The following is a 21,123-nucleotide window of genomic DNA, read 5'->3' as shown; positions in this document are numbered from 1 at the left end:
ATGCCAGTTGAGGATAGTCAGTATGCACTGTCTTATCTACATCTAGGCCTATCACACAGAATCAGTGGGCTATGACAGCATCACAGATTGCCTATCACAATACTCATTACATACATCTTCCTGTCATGGTTTAATACAGACTTCAACATACCCTTCACACATACTATGTTGCTGCAGAAAGATGTTTTCCACATGCATCCATGTGAGCTGGGGGAGGAAAGCACCCAATGCATGCATGTATAGGCACATCCTGACTCTCCCCATCTGTGAGGTAGACCAAGATGTCATCATGGACCTTGTCTAAATGGACACTAGTGATATCCTGGCTATGTGCAATAGAGACGTGAGTTGCTAATGGTACATCATGTCTGTTATGTCTGTTAGATATCCTCAAAGAGATCATCAAGGGCATGCATGACAACACTATCATTCTTTTGAACTTGACAAGCCCAAGGCATTTTACACAAATCCACATTGAGGTATTCACTCACCACTGTCAGATGTGGCCATATACACCTATATCACCAAGTGGGTAGACCAATGTATCACATACATGGCATCTAAATATGTTGATATGTGTAAAATTACCTATATCTGAGATCCTTTCATTAGGTCTTTACATCAGGGCTGTCTGTTAGGTCATTTCCTGAGCATTTCTTAAGTAATGAACATCATAGGTGGCATACACCTCCTGTGTACAAACAGCCACTCGAAGGACTACAGATCATGGGCAATCATTGACTCCAACTGTGATATTAGTATAATACAGACAGTATCAACACATACCAAAGATTGCTGCTACAGCCATAACAACACCTGCAATGACAAAATACATGGGGGGATTTGTAATGTCAGGAAAACAAACACACAAACTAAGTATGATGTAGACATCACACCCTATAATCAAACCAATAGGTATGTGACCTGTGTCCTGGGGTAGATGCTAAGTGGACCATTCACTAGCATGTGGTCACAGTGCTGACTACTGCCCTGTATGTAACACAAATACTGAGTATATGAAATAAATCCACATCACAGGCCATAATACCTCTACAGTCCCAGCCTTCATCACACCAATAACTGAGTACAATGCACCCTTCTTTATGTACCTCTCTACACATCTTCCAATGATGTGTAGATGAAGTGTACCACCTTTGTCACAGTGAGCTGTCACACAGCTTATTGGCCATACCTAGGTATTATTTCTGTGGCATAAACATTACTGTCTGATGGTGTGGAACCCCCATCAAGTTGTTACACCAGATGCATGTGTGTTACCTGTTCTGGTGATGCACCCAGTACATGCATAGGTATATATTAATGGCATGTGTGTGTGTGTATATATATATATATATATATATATATATATATATATATATATATATATATATATATATATATATATATATATATAATGCAAAACACATTTATGAGCACAGCATACTTATGACAGCAGAAATAGCCCATGATGATACATTAAGGCCTAGGCATTAAATTTAGGAGCATGAGCTTACAGTAAAATATAATGGTCATAATAACAAATTAAAATTACACCAACTTTTCTTCTCACTCATGTTTGGATAACTCTGAGACCAGTAACAAATGCTTTCCAACAAAAGGCAGAACTCCTGCAGTATCAGGAATCCTTGGAATTAAATTCACAAACCCTGAGAAATGTTCCCAAATGCAGAAAAGTCTGTACAAATGTAAGAAAACTTCTACACACACAGAACAACTTTGCAAAACTTAAAATTATTTTGGCAAAATCAGGAGAACTTTGACAAACTCAGAACAGCTTTTGCAGTATCAGAGGAGGCTAGGAAATAGCAGGATACTGTTTAAACAACCTAAAAGCAGTACCTCAACAAACAGCTGGTATTTATTTATTAAGTACAGGCTGAAAATAGTGATAAATTCAAATAAATAAATAAATGCAGCACAGAATTGTTAAATAGTACTGAAATAGGTAAAGCAAATGCACAAAAATAAATAAAAATATTTATATTAGCTTTATAGGTCTATGGATAGTTTTAAATGCAATCAGAGGTTGTTGTAGTCACAGGCATCCAGGCCAGGCACAGGGAATCTCTGAATAAATGAGCACATGCTCTCACAAATGTAAGGCTTTTATGCTAGTAGGATGAAAGACTTTTACACTTTAAGTCCTCAGGCCAATCAGATAAATACACAATACGCCTTCCACCAGCAGTTTCCAACTTGAATGGGTCGGGTAAGCCCTTTGCTCCCACCACAGTGCACAATAAAACTCAATTAATGTAAAATGAACTAGTTTTGAGCTTCAGTGCAATAACACATGTTTTTCAGCAAAAGGCAGAACTCATGCAGTATCAGGAATCATTGGAAATAAGTTCACAAATTATGAGAAATGTTTCCAAATACAGAAAAATGTGCACAAATGTAGGAAAACTTCTAGAAACACAGGAAAACTTTGCAAAACTTAGAAATATTTTGGCAAACTCAGAACAGTTTTGTAGTATCAGAGGAGGTTAGGAAATATCAGCATATTAATACGACCTAAGAGCAGTACTACCACCTATCTCACAACTTATTAGAAATGGCTGCTGTATTATTATGTTATTTTCACTTTGTGTAAAAGTTATTTTTGATTGTGTTATTACGAAAATATAGTAAAATTATTTAAAGAAATTATGACTGTTTTTGGATATTGTCCCACTCATGAAGGGTATATTGCCATGTCTGTCTCCTTCCACCCTTCTCTTTACCATGGCAGTGGAGTTTCCCAGCTGATATATAAAACAACACCATACTGTCTGGCAATTCCTTTTTCCTGGCAAAAAGGTTGTATTTGATACCTGACTTGTCAACAGCTGTGTGTTGTGTCTTTCATAGCCTGCATCAAATATCCATGAGGCTGTTCTGTTTTTTGACAAAAGTTGATAAACTATCTGGTTTAAAGGTGAAGTTTAACAAAACCTTATTTTTGTTCTTTATATGAGTTGTCTTAGCTCTCTAAAAAGAAAGGAAACAAAAAAACAGTGGTAAAGCAATAATAAAAAGGATTTTATTTTGGAAGAAGTAAACCCATTTTATAACTGTTTCACAACTCACCACTGATTTTTAAGAGTTACATCATTTGCATCATGCAGGGTTTACAGTATTTTCTCTGGACTTGCAATGTTTGTTGTTTTTTTGTTAAGAAAACATTGATCTCAAGTTTGGGGTAAATCTGGGGCACCCATCAGTGATACATGTGTATTTAGGTGGCCATTCTTTCAGCACTTTGCCCATTGAGAATGTGGATCTTTTGATCTCTTATTTCAGAAAGAAAAACAATGAATAGAAAAAGTATAGGCACTTCTGTCAGAAAAAAAAAACAGACATCAAAATGTTTTGCTTCTCAATTTTCTCTTCCTTGTTATGCACAGAACTCCTACAGGGCATGATTGTGTGAAAACATCAATTTTTTCCAACTTCATTTGGGATACTAATATTCCAACAGGCTGAGGAGGAAGTTTTTGTATGGCAGAAAGCTGGTGGGGGGGGGGGCAATGCTGCCTGCTCTATGTGGATGTGTTAAGGCAGCTGTTGTAATTTAATTCATTCATGACTACTACAATCAATATCCTATTTGAGCATTTCCAGAGCTGACCTTTCTTTACATTCTTTTCCCCACCATCCTCCACAATGAGTGAAAGAAAAATTCGGACCCAAGAAGACATAAACTGAAATGTCTTAGCCTAGCTTAGATGCTCTAAGGCTATTAATACTTGCCCTTATTTATGCAACAAGATCTGGGACAATAAGGTATATGAGGTAGATAATTGTACCATTTTGGGAGCATTTGATCGACAGGGACTTTTACTACTGAAGCTGCTTATTTACGCTCCCTGGATGTTTACCACATAGCAACAATGCCCGATAAAGTGGCTGTTACAGGGAAATAATGAAACTTACAGGTGGAGAGTCACCACATGCCTCTGGAAGGTCCATTATTTCTCTGTGAGACCACCCTAGAGGGCATTGTTGCACTTAGAAAATGGTCTGTTAAATGCTTTTGTGTTTGTTTTTTTTTAATTAGTATATACATATATATTTTTAATTTTGGTGAAAACTACTTCCTCCAACTAATGTCTCAAAGTTCCTGTAGGATGTGTAACTGTTGGAGAACATATTTTATATCCAAAATATGCATTATGTAAGTATTAAAATAATGACTACACACAGAAGTGAAAACCATATGCCATCAGTTTTTATATATATATATATATATATATATATATATATATATATATATATATATATATATATATAGATATATATAACAGACACACACACACACACACACACAAACACATATATATATATATATATATATATATATATATATATATATATATATAGGATCTATATCATATATATCATATTATCACAAAGTGAAAATGTCGAACGGCACAACAGCGAAAATGCCAAAATGTTGAGGGTCGGTTTTTGAGATCGCAGTACGTGTAAAGATTGGGATATTTGCCCTTTCCTTACTGTAGTGTGATTTCAGAGTTGTAATATATATTTAGCAGGGGGTGTGGGAGGCGCAGCCCCCCACAATACCAAATTCGAGTTTCAGCATTTTCGTTCTTGTGAGCGTTCGATATTTTCAGTTTGCGATGTTATGATATAGACACTATATATATATATATATATATATATATATATACACACACACACACACACACACACACACACACACACACACACACACACACACACACACACACACACTCACATGCAGAAGCTGAGAGACAGTTTCTCACATATATACAGAAACTCAGATGCACATTAGCATACACACATACACACACACACACACACACACACACACACACACACACACACACACACACACACACACACACTAGCATTAATTTTTATTTATTTTTCCCATGTTCACTAAACAGATTTTTTTAAGCCAAATTTAATGAGGGGAAAGTAAAATGGCAAGTCCTTGTAACTGCTATTGCATGCAGATATTTCTGCTACTGAGTTATTATTATTTATTTTATGCCAACTAAAGTGGCACTTTTGGTGAGCAGAAGCAAGATGGTGGCCATTTGCCTTTTTTTTTCATCCATGCCTCACTGTGGCTTAGTATATTGCCATGAAGTTGTGGACTTGTTTTTTTTTAACCAGGCTTTACCTGCACTTTAATACCCTGATGAAAAATATTCATTTTTAAAAAGGGTGTCATTTGTACATTCATCCCATTATCTGATTACCTTTAATATAAAGATTTCTCGACAAATAGGAAGGACTCTCAGATAGTGATAATATGTTTAACTAGTCAGAGTTATCTAAATTAGATTATTCTCTTGGCCACTAAGAAATTAACCCAACTGTTCAGACTCATTCTTGGCTTTAAAAACACTCATTGAAAGCTCCTAATAATCTATAAAGTTTCAGACTAATTAGGACTCTGGATTTTCACTAAAGACCATTTCAAATTGGCACAAGCACTTTGCAATGCTGTTTCTGAAAACAGAGCAAAACTTGTGTGGCAGTGGGAATCCTAACTATGCTCCCTCTATGGCACTTTTACATATTTCAAAAAGCTTAATTTCTGTCATGTTTCTCCTACTGTTCTTGCCAAGAGAGGCTGTGGTTTGAATACCCCTTGGATATGGAGACAAGCTGGAGCCGACTGCCTTCATGTCCTTTAGGAATGACCACATAGTCTCCAACTGTAGATTAAAATGCATTCTACAACATCCTTTGACATTGCAGCTAACATTCCTCCACTTAGTAATAAGTCATTTTACAATCTGGGATTTTATAATGCTGTACATGATCTACATACTATGGAATTCTCCTGAATAGAGTTGCTGTCTAAAGCTTTTACAGATCTTATCTTTAAATTATGGAAATCCATTCCTAATGACATTAGCAAACATTTGCATTGTTTTGTTCAGATACTTTTAAACGAAAAGTTAGAAACAGGAATGCCAGCATTACTTGAGTAGTTCTTTTCCATACTGTTGTCTGTGGATTAATAATCTATAACTGTTCACTTGTTTTGTTTCCTGCCATCCTTACAGTTTGTCTGGTTATCTTTATGTGTATGTGATGATTAGTATTATTAACGCATACAGGTTTGTTGTTTGTTCTTAATCATTTTTATGTGATTAATCAGGGCTTCATCTGTTCCTGACTGTTTTGAGGGAAGGGGCCTTCTTTGATGTAATGATGTTTTGCAGCTATAAAGGTCATTCTGCACTAACTGAAAGTCTGTGTTCAGATGTAAATATATTCAAAGTTATCTGTGGTGCTTTTGGTTATACACAGAACAGATAACTTCTTGTTCTGAATTAGTAGAGTGCTATATCCATAAAGGATACCTTGCAATTTTTGATAATTTGTGACTTAGTCAGCACTCTCACTATTCTTAATTGTACAGAAGCAAGCAACTTTCTTGGTTTGATGTACTACAGTTTCAAAGCCATAAATGTTAAATTATGGTTACAGAAATCATGTGAATACTTGTAAAAAAATATAAAACATCTTGGTCAGTGTGTCAATATTCCTGGTTGCTCTGATTAAGGGCCCACCTTATTTGATGTAATAGAACTTTGCAGCCAAAAAGAGCATCTCACAGTTATTGAAAGTTTATAACTTATTCAGGCTGCCAATATTCTTGACTGAACAGAAGGAAATAACTTTCCTGTTCAGGTGAATGATGTTTTGTAACCATATAAATTCATGGAATTGCACAACATTACTTACCTTCTTATAATGCATCACGTCTTTCTTTATGCCCATTACAAAACTTACCTAAATCCATGTTAATTATCCCCTCTGCCATCACTACTGCAGAAGAAAGAATCTCCAGACCACAATCTCACAGCAAATATACTCCCTACATGACCATGGACACAACAAATAGTTATTACCCCATTGGTCTTCAAGTTTCCAGTTTCTTTATCCACCATCTTTGCCACTGTGTTGGCTTGGGTTATTTAGGTTCATAGGTTCATAGGTAGGTACGAGGCTATCTGCCCGAGGGCATCTATAAGCCTAGCCAGAACATGTTCGCTTTCACCACCACCTTAGATTAGTTCCCTGTGCCTCTGTCCAGCAGAGCCATTAGCTCCCTGTGCCTCTGTCCAGCAGAGCCACTGCAGTGATCTCTGGTGTAAATTTTCTGTTTCCCATCCACTCGTCAAGGTTTCTCTTGAAGAGTGTTAGTGAGGTGCTCTGCCTAATGTAGATTGGAATCCTGTTACAAAGCATGGGGAGTCTCTGGGACAGGAATCTATCCCTCCACCATGTCCTATTTATCATTGTAGGGAGGTTTAGATCCCTAGAGCATGTGGTTCTCGGGGATTTGTTTTTTGTTTAGAAAACCAGAATGGGGAATGGTGTCAAAAACATTTGCGAGGTCTAGGTAGGCTATGTGAACCTCCTTTCCCTCATCTAAAGCCTTGGTAATTGTCTCAAAGAAGTCCACCAGGTTTAGGAGGCATGATCTGTCCTTAACAAAGCTAAATTGGGTAGGGTCCAATGTTTTGAGGTTCCCAGTGTCTCTGTTAATGAATTCCATGATGATGCACTCCATAGCCTTGCAGACCAGGCTAGTCAGGCTTATAGGGCGATAGTTCCAAGGGTTTGTTGTGGCTCCACCTTTGTGGATCAGGATAACTGTTGCTGTGCCCATCAATTCTGGGTTGGACATGGCCTTCTATGTCAGGCAGAGATCACCTCTGAGTAAGCGGCATGCAACCAAGTACAGCTGGAGTTTCTTCAGTCGGGCTGCATAGGGCATCTGTTTGAGGCCAGTGATCCTCTTGGTGAGGTACTTCTGTGGTCTTTCCAGCAGTTGCAGGTGTCTTGTAAGGTACATCCCAAATGGGACACTGTACTCTATGATGGGTCTAATGAATGATGAGTAGAGGGACACAGTAATCTCTTTTGTTCTAGATCCATACCCTTTTGTGATTAGGTGGGCCACATAGAAGGATTTTCTAACCACCTTGGCAATATGATTATCAAAGGAGAGATTACTATCTACTTGGGTCCCCAGATCCCTTATTACATTTTCTGTATTTAGAGGACTACCACATATGTGGTAGTTCACGGGTATTTTGTTTTGTCCAAAGGGGATGACTATGCACTTTTTGGCATTTAGCTTGAGGCCATGATTTTGACACCAGGTATCCATCTCAATGAGACCCTTTTGGAGGATGGCTGTATCAGCCAGTGAGTCAAGTCAATTATGGTCCCCAGTTTGCAGTCATCTGTGAACTTGGTCAGTCATAGTCCTCCTGTGGTTGCCTGTACCTCTGAGAAGTATATACTGAACAGGAGGGGTCCCAGGACTGAGCCCCGGGGGACGCCACTTGTAACTGGTTTAGAGTCGGACCTAGAGCCTGCAACTCTCACCGTGTGGGTTCTATCCATGAGCCAAATGGCAACCCATTTTGTGACATAGGGGTTTATGTTAAGGCTGGTGAGCTTGTCTATAATACCAGAATGGGGAATGGTGTCAAAAACATTTGCGAGGTCTAGGTAGGCTATGTGAACCTCCTTTCCCTCATCTAAAGCCTTGGTAATTGTCTCAAAGAAGTCCACCAGGTTTAGGAGGCATGATCTGTCCTTAACAAAGCCAAATTGGGTATGGTCCAATGTTCTGAGGTCCCCAGTGTCTCTGTTAATGAATTCCATGATGATGCACTCCATAGCCTTGCAGACCAGGCTAGTCAGGCTTATAGGACGATAGTTCCCAGGGTCTGTTGTGGCTCCACCTTTGTGGATCAGGATAACTGTTGCTGTGCCCCACTCTATGGGTACATAGCCTGTAGAGAGGCTAAGTTTGAACAGTGTGTTTAGGTGAGGGGCTAGTTCATTTTGGAGCTCATGTAAGACACAGTCTGGGACACCGTCCAGTCCCATTGAAGCTGTGTTTTTGGCTTTGGCTAGGGCTGTTTTAACCTGTGTGTCAGTGATTGCCAGGGCTGTACATTCTTCTGGTATGGTTATGGGCCCTTTAGGGGGTGAGAGGGGGGTGAAGTTTGCACTAAACCTGTCTGCCAGAATGTTGGCAATATCAGTCGGTTCAGTGTATTTTGTGCCATTCTGCACTAACTCAGAGCCGATCTGAGAGTTTCCGCTTAGGTTCTTGACATAGCTAAAGAATGCTTTGTGATTATCTTTGGAGTCCTTGGCAATTTTTCTTTTGAAGCTAGCCTTGGATGATTTTATGAGGGATTGTAGTTTCTTTCTGATACTAATCAGGGATGTCTTTCCTTCTTGGGATTTTACTCTTTTCTGCACTAGTTTCCTCCTTCTATTGTATAGCTTGTTTATAGCAGGGGTCCACCAGACTGGTTTCCTTTTCTTGGGGAGTGAGTCTTGGTTTTTCTTGGGATAGCATGATTCATGCATTCTTGTAGGTGCCCATAGAGTACATTTGTAAGGGATTCAGCAGCTTGGACAGCATTGTCCTTTAGCATTGATCCCAAGCACTGTGCAGTATTAAATAATACAAATGCAATGTGCATAAATTAACTAGAGAGCAATGTAAATAAAAGTGAAGAATACATGACAATCATAAACAGTGTTAAAAACAGTAATATAAATGCCTAAGTGAATATGTGTACTATTTACGAAGTATGATAAATTAAAATGACCAGACTAGATCTACGAAAAAGACGCATAAGGTTAAGATAAACGCTGTGCTGTGTATTGAGAATATAGTCTCCTGAATATTAAGTATTTCAAAAATTCCCTATAAGAGATCTCAGAGTTATGCAGCCAAACCCAAGAAGGCAGCAAGTTGCATAATGTTAAAAAGATGTAAATTTTGAGAAATTATCTTTATCAATTTTCATGACTTGTATACCAGATTTTTTTTTGTTTTCACAAGAAGCTAGAGCAACTTTAACTTTCTCACAGTTTTATGCACCTTACCTTATTATTGACTGTTCAGTTTGATTTCTGGTAGAAAAAATAACTTGCACATTGCTTATAAACCTGTGCCAGAATTCCTTTCTTTTTGATATGAATGTCTTCTGATCACAACTGTAAGATAACTGTAATGTATGGACATTAAAAATTATGAAAATCTGTGTTATACTGTAAAAGAGTTTTATAGGGAACAACCCCTCCCTCTTTGCACCTCTGTTATGGGGACTTTTCCCTCTATACCCCTGGTAATTATATATCCTAACTCTGAGATTGTTATACCTTGCAGTAGGGTGAATTCTTTGAGATACTGCAATCCAAGACTTCGTATGTATTATCCATACTCATGGTCGCAGTCTTACCATTTCAAGGATTACAGCTCTGATCCACAGAAGTACAGTAAGTACCCAATGCCTTACATTTTATCATGTCAGAATAGTAAGTCCAATTATTCTGCATATCATTGTTTGTCTTAACAAAGTGTGAATACACTTGCCATTAGGCAGATCCTTATAAGTTACCAATATATAAATGTAGCTTATGGTTACTGTGAATGTCATAGCTGAAAACATTGTACTTGTAAACAGAAAGCAGGTACCAAATGTATAAATGGCAAAATAAAATACCACATTAATTACAAGACCTATTCATTTGAACACAGAAATTCACAAATGTTTTGGTTATAGCCACTGTAATATCTCAAGTTCTTTCAGTGTTGTCTAGATCTCTTGAACAGTTATGTTAACAAAGGTTTACAACAGCTTGTCTGCCTGCATCTGTGGCAGTTACTAACATGATAATAACTGCTTACAAGGGAAGAACAGAAAGACATCCACCATAAAATGCTAGTCCTATGGAAAGTTAATATGGGTAGTGCTGCTGTGAATTCTTGTTCACAAATTATTTTCTGTTACTATTGCTTCAACTATGTAATTATTTTATTGAAATTATTTAGCAGTTCTGATTACAAAAACTGACCACTTAATTGGTAGTACTTTTTGCTCCCTTAGAAAGTGAAAAACTGAGGTGACATGAGTTTACATTGTTTTAAATAAATATTAATTTTCAAACCGTCACCATTGGTATATGTGATATTAAGACATTTATTAAAGTGTGACTTTAGTTGTCACCAGTTAATGTCACAATCAGGATGGTTAGGAGAGTCACAGATGGGTATAATGTTGCATTCTGAGAGATACTGTAAATCAGAAAGAGCCTGTCTTTCAGCCACTTATGTCACTGACATGAAATGCTCATTCACATCAAGTAATCTCAGTGGCCTCACACAGGTTTGCAACAAATACAGTATCATCTTCTACAAGTGCTTTCTGATATGTTCCAACAAGTCTCCATCCTTTGTCTCTACAATGGGAGATAGAGGCACACCTACATGTTTCATTATAACGTCTTGCTATTCTGTTTATTTGAGGTTTGCACTTTCATTCTTAGTGCTCTGGCTATCTTGGTGTAACACTTGCACATTTATAGAGCTCTTTGTGCCAAAGCACTTCTGCATGTGATGCATGATTTAGCTGCAGCAACAAAGAAGAAGGTAGCTTTAGCTTTGGTATTCACACCAATCAACAGCTGTGACAGTGATTGCTGATAGCTTGTAGGAGATTGTTTCTCTTTTCAAATAGTTTTTGATAGTACAGTCTTGTTTCAAATGGGAAGCACATTTTCTTATAATACTCTGTCTGAAAAACTCTCTTTTAGTAATATTGGTGGTAGTTATCTTGCAATGGTTAGAATATACTTGAGATACACATCCAGATTTATTTATTATTTATTTTATTTTATTTTACATTTGTTGACCTGGAAAATCTGACTGGATGCATGTCCATTTTCAGCGGAGGCCCGGGGAGAAAAGCTCCACAGTTTGTTAATATACAAAGCCATTTAACATATACAAAGTCATTTCACATATACAGAGAACAAGTAGAAACATAACATTGTAGCTTACAGAGAAAAAACATTTTTAGCTTGTAAATTGTAGTAGAAGGACATGTTAGTTGTATGCTCAGTAATATCTACCTGACCAGTAGTATCATAAATGGGAGTATGCATAATTTACCAAGGAATATGCACAAATTCACAATATTGTGTTTGAGTATGATGGTGTTAGAAAGAAATGGGGGAGTACAAAGAGTAGTAGAGAGTTATTTAGAGCTTAGTAGGACTGCTAGTAGATGAGGTTAGCATAGTAAGACTACTAGTAGATAAAGTAAGTTACTATGAGGAGGTTGATAGAGCATTTACTGAAGAAGGACACAGATATAGAGTGTCAACCTGGGTTAAGGCATGGGCATTGTCTTTTGATAAATAGGTGTTCCTTTAGTAGTTGTTTAAATTTAATGATTGAGTTTACTGAGGTAATAGCAGGGGGCAGTGAGTTCCAGATTTTAGCTATGTAGTTAGGAAATAGGGAATCACCTGCTGAGTTGTTGGATTTGGTTATTCTGATTAATGTTGTGTCACTAGAGTGTAGTTGTCTGGGGTTTTCTTGTATTTTAAGCAAATTAGATAGTACTGGTATTTTTTCAGGATATAGTAGGAGTTTCTGAGTGAGGACTAGTTGATGGAAGGTAATGAGATTTGGAAGTTCAAGCCAATTTAGTTGAAGTAGTGAGTGGCAATGGTGGGAACAGTAGGGAACATTTGTGGCAAATCTGACAATTTGATTATAACGTGTCTAGTTTTGTAATTTCTGTTTTGAATAGGTTGGTGAAGATGGGAGTAGCATATAGAAGTGTGGATAAGAGCAGAGTTTGAGCCATGGTAATTTTAGTCTGTTGATTTAGGTATGTTTTATTTTTGTACAAACAGCCTAGTTTTTTGTGTATATTTTTGATAGTTTGATTTATGTGAAGGTCAAACTTCAGTTTGTTGTCAATTGTGACACCTAGTAGTTTTGTGTGGGAGTCTGAGGAGATAATGGTACCATCACTAGACATAATACTGAAAGTATCTGCATCTAAGTTGGATTTATTTGGTTTGAAAATTAATAATCTGGTCTTTTTGGGGTTCAGTAACAGATTTTTACTGAGAAACCAAGCTTCAGTGGTTTTGAAGACTTGCTGGGTAATGGAGAGGAGTGTGAGAGGGTTGCTGGCTGAGCAAACTAGTGTTGAGTCATCAGCAATCCTGTTGAGATCATTAATGAAGATGGAAAATAATAGAGGGCCTAAAATTGACCCTTGTGGGACTCCAGTTGTAATAGGAAGCAGTGTGGATAGTTTGTTATCCCACCTGACTGCTTGCTGTCTACCTAGTAGGTAATTCTGAAACCAGGCTAGTGAGTGATTGGATAGTCCAAGGTCTGAGAGGGACTCAAGATGTTTGGGATGGTTTATTATGTCAAAGACTTTTGATAGCTCGAAAGATATGGCTGATGTTAGTTTGCATAAATTATTTTTTTCTTTTGTAATAATCTTATTATAGCAATTTTTAAGGAATAAAATTCAACAAAAATGCAAATAATGTGAACTGCAGGAATAAGCATTCTATTATGAATGTCTAAAACACCTTGTAATTTTACAGTCTGAAGGGTAAAATGTACTATTTTCTTAGATCACTTGTCTCAAACAAGAATTTAAAATTTTCCTAGACATGTTATCTTGGGGTCTATATTATGTGATTGAAGAATCTCTTCTTCAAACACATAATAATCGACACATATACAGCGAACGCTGTAATCCGCGAATGGCCACATCCTCGAATTTTTTCCACGGGAAAACATTCAATTGGTCGTTGTCTAGATTGCCCTTTTCTTCAGTGTAGAGCGATCTCTGAGTTGGTATATTTAGTTAGGGATTGTGGGGGGGCAAAGCCCCCCACTTAATTAGTGTTTTAAAATTTGTTTTTTTATTTTATGGAGACGTGAATTTTTTTCCGAGGAAAAAAATTAAAGGACGTGGTCATTCATGGTTTACAGCGTTTGTTGTACATGTGTAGATTATTATGTGTTCGAAGAACAGATTCTTCTATCACATAATATAGACCCGTACCATGTTGCCCCTTTTGTTATTAGTGAGATAATAATCTACATAATTTTTAACATTTTTCATAACACACTGTTATAGCCCTCCCAAGTCACCATTCTAAATTCTAACCAACTTTTACTGATATCTACCTTTATAAGCATATGAAGATTCTTAACCTTTCATTATCAGGATTTCTAGGGGAATATGAAGGAAACAGTATAATAAACCTCTTAACAAACTGGCTACATAAAACATTAAATCTACCTGAAACGTCATCTTTTGCAATTGAAAGGGCACATAGATCCCTGAGAGCACTTTCAAAGAAGGAAAACTCACAACCACATTCAATTATAGTTAAGTTTATGTCTAGCTTAGACAAAGATCAAATATTAAAAACAGCATGGTCCAGCCAACCTATTAAAATAGGTGAACATGCAGTTAGATTTGATAATGATTATTTCAGTAAAGTAATGAGTAAAAGAAAACCGTTTACCGCTGATCAAGGAACTTAAAAAGAACAATATCAAAGCCACTTTGGTGTTGCCTGCAAAGATCAAATTATTTCTTTCTGAAGGAACTAAAATATTTGACACACTGGAGTAGGCATCCACTTTTGTTAACAACAATAAAATCCTTAATAATACTGAAGAAATGGATTGGAACAGTAGATTATTAAAGAGACAGAACAAAACTAATTCCTAGAAAACTGCTTCTAAAATTAAAAAGCTTAAAAACAAGCGACTTTTATTCACTGATTGCAGGACTGAAACAATAGATTTGCCTTTTAAGTAGAAGGTTTGTATTGGACTTCGCCCTTCAAAACATTGTAAGTATGTATTTATATTTTGTTTTGAAGCATATTTCATGATGAGGAATATAAATCGTTAGTTTTACTGTTTTACCATATTTACAGTGAAAGACTTAGAGCTGGATTCATTAAAGCCTACATGGTGTGTTAAGACTGTGTGTACATTGTAGCATGACACACACATGATAGTGTGCTGTTTTGTATTCAGTAAATGGCTGTACATGCTGTGTTAAACCGCACAAACATGGTAGACATTGTGGCATGATAATTCCTGCATAAGCACCTGAATTGTATGCTAATAAATCAATCTAACATGGAGGAGCTATTCAGCAAGCTATAAAGTTATCATGTACACTCAGTGCAGGTTTTCCTGGGAATTCCCAAACCTATTGCAATATAGCCATGGAAACAATGTTAGGGGCTGCTGTTGCTCTTATACATGTGTATGTGCAACAGACCCAAGTCTATACTGCTGCTAATAGACCTCAGTCAAGAAGAAGAAGGGTGTTTAGACCCCATTTAATGTTTCACAATCTGCATGAAGTGAAAATTGTAGAGCACTACAGGGTGGATGGAGACACACTTCAGGAAGTCTACGACCTCTGTCATCCTCTTCTGAGAGCAAGGGCAGCTCGAGGGGAACCAATACCTGTGGAGAACAAGGTATATGCAGCTCTTAGAGTATTGTCTACAGGAAGCTTCCAGACGCCAACAGGGGATATGCTGGGAGAGTCACAGGCATCAGCATTCAGGATCCTACATCAATTCCTGAGTGCTATGCTACAACATGCCAGTGATTGCATACAGTTTCCTTTTACACCCCAGGACAGATCTACCACTATGCAGGTTTTATACCCTGTAGCACACTTCCCTGAAGTCCTAGGTACCATAGACTGCATGCACATTGAAATCAAAGCACCCCCTGGGGAACAGGGAAGGGTGTACATAAGCAAAAAGTGCTTCCACTCCATTGACTGCCAGGTCATGTGTAATGCTAAGGGAATCATCCTGAATGTGTGCTTGCAACCCAGGCAGTTACCATGATTCCCATATCTGGCACAACTCTCAACTCTATCAGAGGGTTTCTAGAGGGGATATTCCACAGGGTCATATACTGGTGGATGCAGGTATACACTGGAATCATGGCTGATGATGCCCATCAGAAATGAACATGCACCAACTGAAGAACAGGCACATGCTCAAACAAGAAATATTATAGAGCATGTGCTTGGGCTGCTGAAGTCATAGTTCCAGTGCCTAGATACCTCAGGGGAGCTCTGCAGTACAATCCCTACACTTGTTTCAAAATTCTCACTGTCTGTGCCATCCTTCACAATATCATCCTGAGAAAACAACTTCAGCAGGATCACAAAGGAGAAGGGCACACATCCCACCACCACTGGCAAGGTCACCACAGCCACACGCAGGTGAACAGTCAAAGGGGGAACCACCAGCTGCTGTGGATGTCGGCAGACATAGGAGTGCACAATATGCCCTTGCCCTGGCCAACAGGCAATGGATAGCACACATGCTCACCACCTAAGGGATAAGACCTTTATCCTATACATATATGTACAGTAACAGTGATGCCAGGCAACACTCACAACCTTTACTTATCCATGTAATGGCTGTGTCCTGCTAGCATCAGACAGACTCAGTCCTGAGTTAAAACTCTTGTAACTGCTGGACTTCCAAGATAAGTGTTGAACCTGGAGTAGGAAAATAATTGTCTAAGCACACAAAATGAATGGCATATCCTTGCATACTGTTACTTGCTAATGTAACTAAGTAGAAAGTGGGTGATTTTTACAACAATGACATTGATATGTGACAACATTAACTTATATCAATAGATATGCTCTCTATCAAGCAATAGGCCTTACATATCAAAGTTTTAGGCATTACAAAAACCTGAAAAAAAGCAGTACAATTTTCAAAAGAGCATCACAAACACATATATACTAGGACTCAGTCAGCTATGGACCCTTGGCATCAGACAAAAGACTTATATATCCCTGAATCCAAAAGATAGAAATAAAAAGGATATGGTACAATTATCACCATTTGCACAGGGTGTTTTGTGTATGTGTGTGTGTGGGGGGGCAGGATCTATATAGGCTGACACAAAAGGTAGTGAGTGGGTGTGAGTAAGAAAGATGGGCAGAAATTTTTACAAAGTATCAAATGACCACTGAGATCGAATGAGCTGTAAGCCTCATGACTAACCCATGTAACTATTATGTGTGTGTGTCTGTATGGACGCTCAAGGTGACACGTGAATGTGAGTGTCTGTAAGAGCTCAGCCAAGCTCTGTGCAAATTCTATGTCCTGGAATATCAGAATGGTATGAGCCATGCATGGTAGAGAATTGGCTATGCCAGGAGTTGCACTGGCACGTCCTTGCTCATGGTCAGATGTGCTGCTGCTACATGAACGTGACTGATGTCTGCTGGACAAGGTCTCTCCATGAGTATACCCAAGACCATGACCGCATGACATATTACATCTGACTGTGGACACCTCTATCACCAATGCAGCAGTGGAAGTAGTGCCACTATGGGACTGTAATTGTGCATGGCCACATGGATACTGTTCCCTTCCCAAAAGACGTTCCATCACAGACACTTCCCATTTCACTGTGTCATTCATCAGATCCATTGAATCAGCCACATGGCAGAGGCAGTCATGCTTGTCAGCCTGTGCCACATCTACAAGACTAAGCATGTCCTTGGAGGCCCTAATGGAACATGCCTGTGCCTCCATGACTGCCCTAAACATATGTTGAGTAGCATGTAAAGACATACCAGGATCAGTTAGTGGGCAGACAGCAGGCCTCCTCTGAGAACCCCTAACAATCCTTCTGCATGGCATCTTGCCCACACTTTGGCTATGGCCAGAGTCAACTGGCACTGAAGCCTCAGTAACCACACTACCCTGATCAAGTGTCATCCTCCACTTATCCAATATCTGAGGGATCATTGGAATTGATGTATGTAAGCCTACTGGCTGTGTCTGATGGAAATATAGGGGATGGCTGAATGCTAACCTCAGTGTCAGATTCACCTTCTGCATCCCATGACTGTGCCTCTGTTTGGCCACCATCGTCATCAAAGTCTGCTGATACTTTGACATCAGGTGATAAGAGTCCTACACTTCCACTGTCAGGATCACCTGTGATAATAAGCACCAAACAAAGGAAAGAAATTAATACCCACACTACAATTTAATATATGATAAACTACTGGTTCCACTATCACAGATGGTACAACAATACACACACACACACACACACACACACACACACACACACACACACACACACACACACACACACACACACACACACACACTCATGAAACACACCTCACACATGTGGATAAATGCATATTTCTGATAAATGTTCATCAATAATCAAAGAAAATATGTGGCTTACCATGTACAGAGGGGACTTCTCACTTGCTAGGGAGGATGGTCCTGGAAGAAGCTAAGTAAAAGTTAAGAACATAATCACTACAATTCCAATAACTCAGGGAGACAGAATTTTGTCTGTTATGGTCATTAACAACACTTTCAATGGAAACTTGGCTGATATGTCCACCCAAAGCTCTTGTGTAATGAACAAAATGTGTTGTTAACTGGATCAGTTTATCGATATGTTCAACCAGAAAAATAAATTAATTAAAACAACATGAACTATTACTCTGAATATTTTACTGTAAAATAAAATGTTATAAATTGACATATGATAGCTGGAAGCTCCTCCTCGCACATACTTGTCCTCCCAGAAACATCAGTACCAACATTATTCACACATTCTTGTTCACTTTCTACTGAGCTCTCTGGATCTCTGAAAGTGGACAGGAACTCTTTGTTTGGTGTCAGTGGTGGCTTTGCAGCAGCCTCTCCCCTGTAGAATGCTGTTCATGGGCAACTGCAGCTGCTCCAGCTGCTCTCCTTTGGGATTATGGAATCATATCAGTGGCCCTATGATGGACCTGATCAGAAGTTCTGCTGTGTCCCCTATGGCATTTATGTCACTAACACTGATTTAGATTCTAAATCTGCATTCTGTCAGACATATCCTTATATCCTTGCTCAAGCAGAAAGGCACTATGGCATCTAAATGCATGCACAAGTATCTCATTCTCTGAGTCACTGAAAGGGGGTTTATGTGGATTAGTACATCTGGGTGTCATACTCTTAGGAGACATAAACCAGAGAAGAATAACACATAAATACTGCACAATTAAATTCCTGCTTATGTACACATATATATTTTCATTATTAACCACTGGAGACACACAGTTCAGGTATTAAAATTTAAGGTTTATGTGGTTGTACCATATCACAGTCACACACAAACCAGTTTTGATCCAAAACAAGGGATAACATGGAGTAATGTATTGTTTACAATAGAAAGAACAGAATGACCACACAACTTCAAGAGCAAACATCTTGAAACACAACTTTTGTTATGGCGACATACAAATGGTATTTGCACCCCCCCCCCCCAAAAAAAAAAAAACAGGCAAATGACAGTTTGCATCAAGAAAGGAATAACACATTAGTCAATTGTTAAAAATACTTTGAAAAAATCCTCACAAAATGTGTACACATTTACAACAGAAATTAAATTCTGTATGATTGCCAGTGACCTCTCACTGTGCCCAGCATTCCTCTAGAGAGGTCTATGGGCCATCTAAGAAGCCTAATGCCTCTGTATCATTGACAATATAGGACATTACATTTCACTGAAATAACACAGAAGAGTGTAAGATAACCAGTTGTAACAATAACACTTTTGATAAAAATTAATAAGCCCATGTATCTGATACAGTAAAATTCCAGACAAAAATACCTGTGCCAACAGTAAAATTATAAGAAGTGCAATACAGATAAATGTGCTATTTTCTAATGCATATATTGTAAACATTTTTCTTTGCAATATGTGAAAAAAATCTAGCAGGTACTTGAAAAATACAGTCATACTTTAGCAAAATCAGAAGGCCTCTGTGCAGTTAAATACAAATTAGCAATCTTTTTTAGTGTTCTCCACATACACAACTTTCCTCACCTTCAAGTTCCCTAGCTACATGGTTACCTTTTTATAGCATAGATTCAAGCCTCTGAGCATGGTTAAGATGCAAATGAGGTGTGAACTCATTAGAGTTGCTGAATGCCAATGTTTTGACTTTGTGTAGCAGGTGTAAACATAGTATAGGCACTATTTCAATGTTAGTTGCTAATGAATTTCAACTGTGGATGATTACTGGTAGGGTGAAGGAAGACACAACAGCAATTCAGGCTCCCTTACCTTCAGCCAAGGATACACTTACAAAGTGTAGAAGTAATTGTAGCAAGTTTTTAAATGGAAGTGAGCATCACACATTTCTCAGTTTCTGTTCAGTAATAGCCAAACTCTCATAACTTTGTTGAAAACTGTATATTACTGTCGGGTAGTATTTTCATACATTTTATGGACAATGAAACAGAATGCCCTACAAACTGCATCACTAAGAGTACAGCACAGATAAGAAAAGAATGAATAAAATACAAAGAAAAGACAGAGCTGCGTTTGTGCAAACAATACTCCCACATGGTTATGTGATCAGTCATTGCACTAAATATGTCAGTAACACATGTACAAACAACTGAGAGTGTACAAGTGTTGTATGTCTTGTTAACATCATGTCTGAAATGTAGCTTGCTTGTATGCACAATGATTTGCATTCCTGCTGCAAAGCTGTTTCTGTGGCAAAGAGTGATAAGGCACTCTTACTGTGTTATGTAGGTTTATTAGTCTGAAAGCTCAAGTCCAGAGTTGTGTAAAAATCTGTAATGTGTGTCAAAATGTATTTTGTAATTTTTTATTTATTTTTTTTATTTTATTATTTAGTGCAAACATGCTGAAATGGCTAAATAAACTGAATTTAATGTAAGTTACTTGTATGATAAAGACTGCATAAATTATAGCTTTTAATAAAGTGTGTGTGTGTGTGTGTGTGTGTGTGTGTGTGTGTGTGTGTGTGTGTGTGTGTGTGTGTGTGTGTGTGTGTGTGCGTGTGTGGCACAGCTGTTATATACAATAAATCGCAATACCCATAGTATATGTAGATCAAGGTTCAAGTCCCACATCTATCCTATCTGTTACTGATAAAAAGTAATAAATACATTTTACAGTAATAATCCAGTTACACTATGTCTATCTCTTTTGCACATTGCTCACCTCTGCACAAACATGGTGTAATGGTACCGATAACAAGCAGACACTTGTCAATTTCAGAAAGCATACATTGTTGTACTTGTTAATTTCAAAATGGATACAGTCTGTCATTTGTTGTTTACCACTCTGCAAATACACTAAGTGATGTGCAGCATTCAACACAGAGACACAGTAATGAA

This window comes from Protopterus annectens, chromosome 1.part2 (genome assembly GCF_019279795.1).
Source record: "Protopterus annectens isolate FY-2018-M chromosome 1.part2, PAN1.0, whole genome shotgun sequence".
Taxonomy (NCBI): domain Eukaryota; kingdom Metazoa; phylum Chordata; order Ceratodontiformes; family Protopteridae; genus Protopterus; species Protopterus annectens.
Note: the sequence above shows the minus strand (reverse complement) of the source record.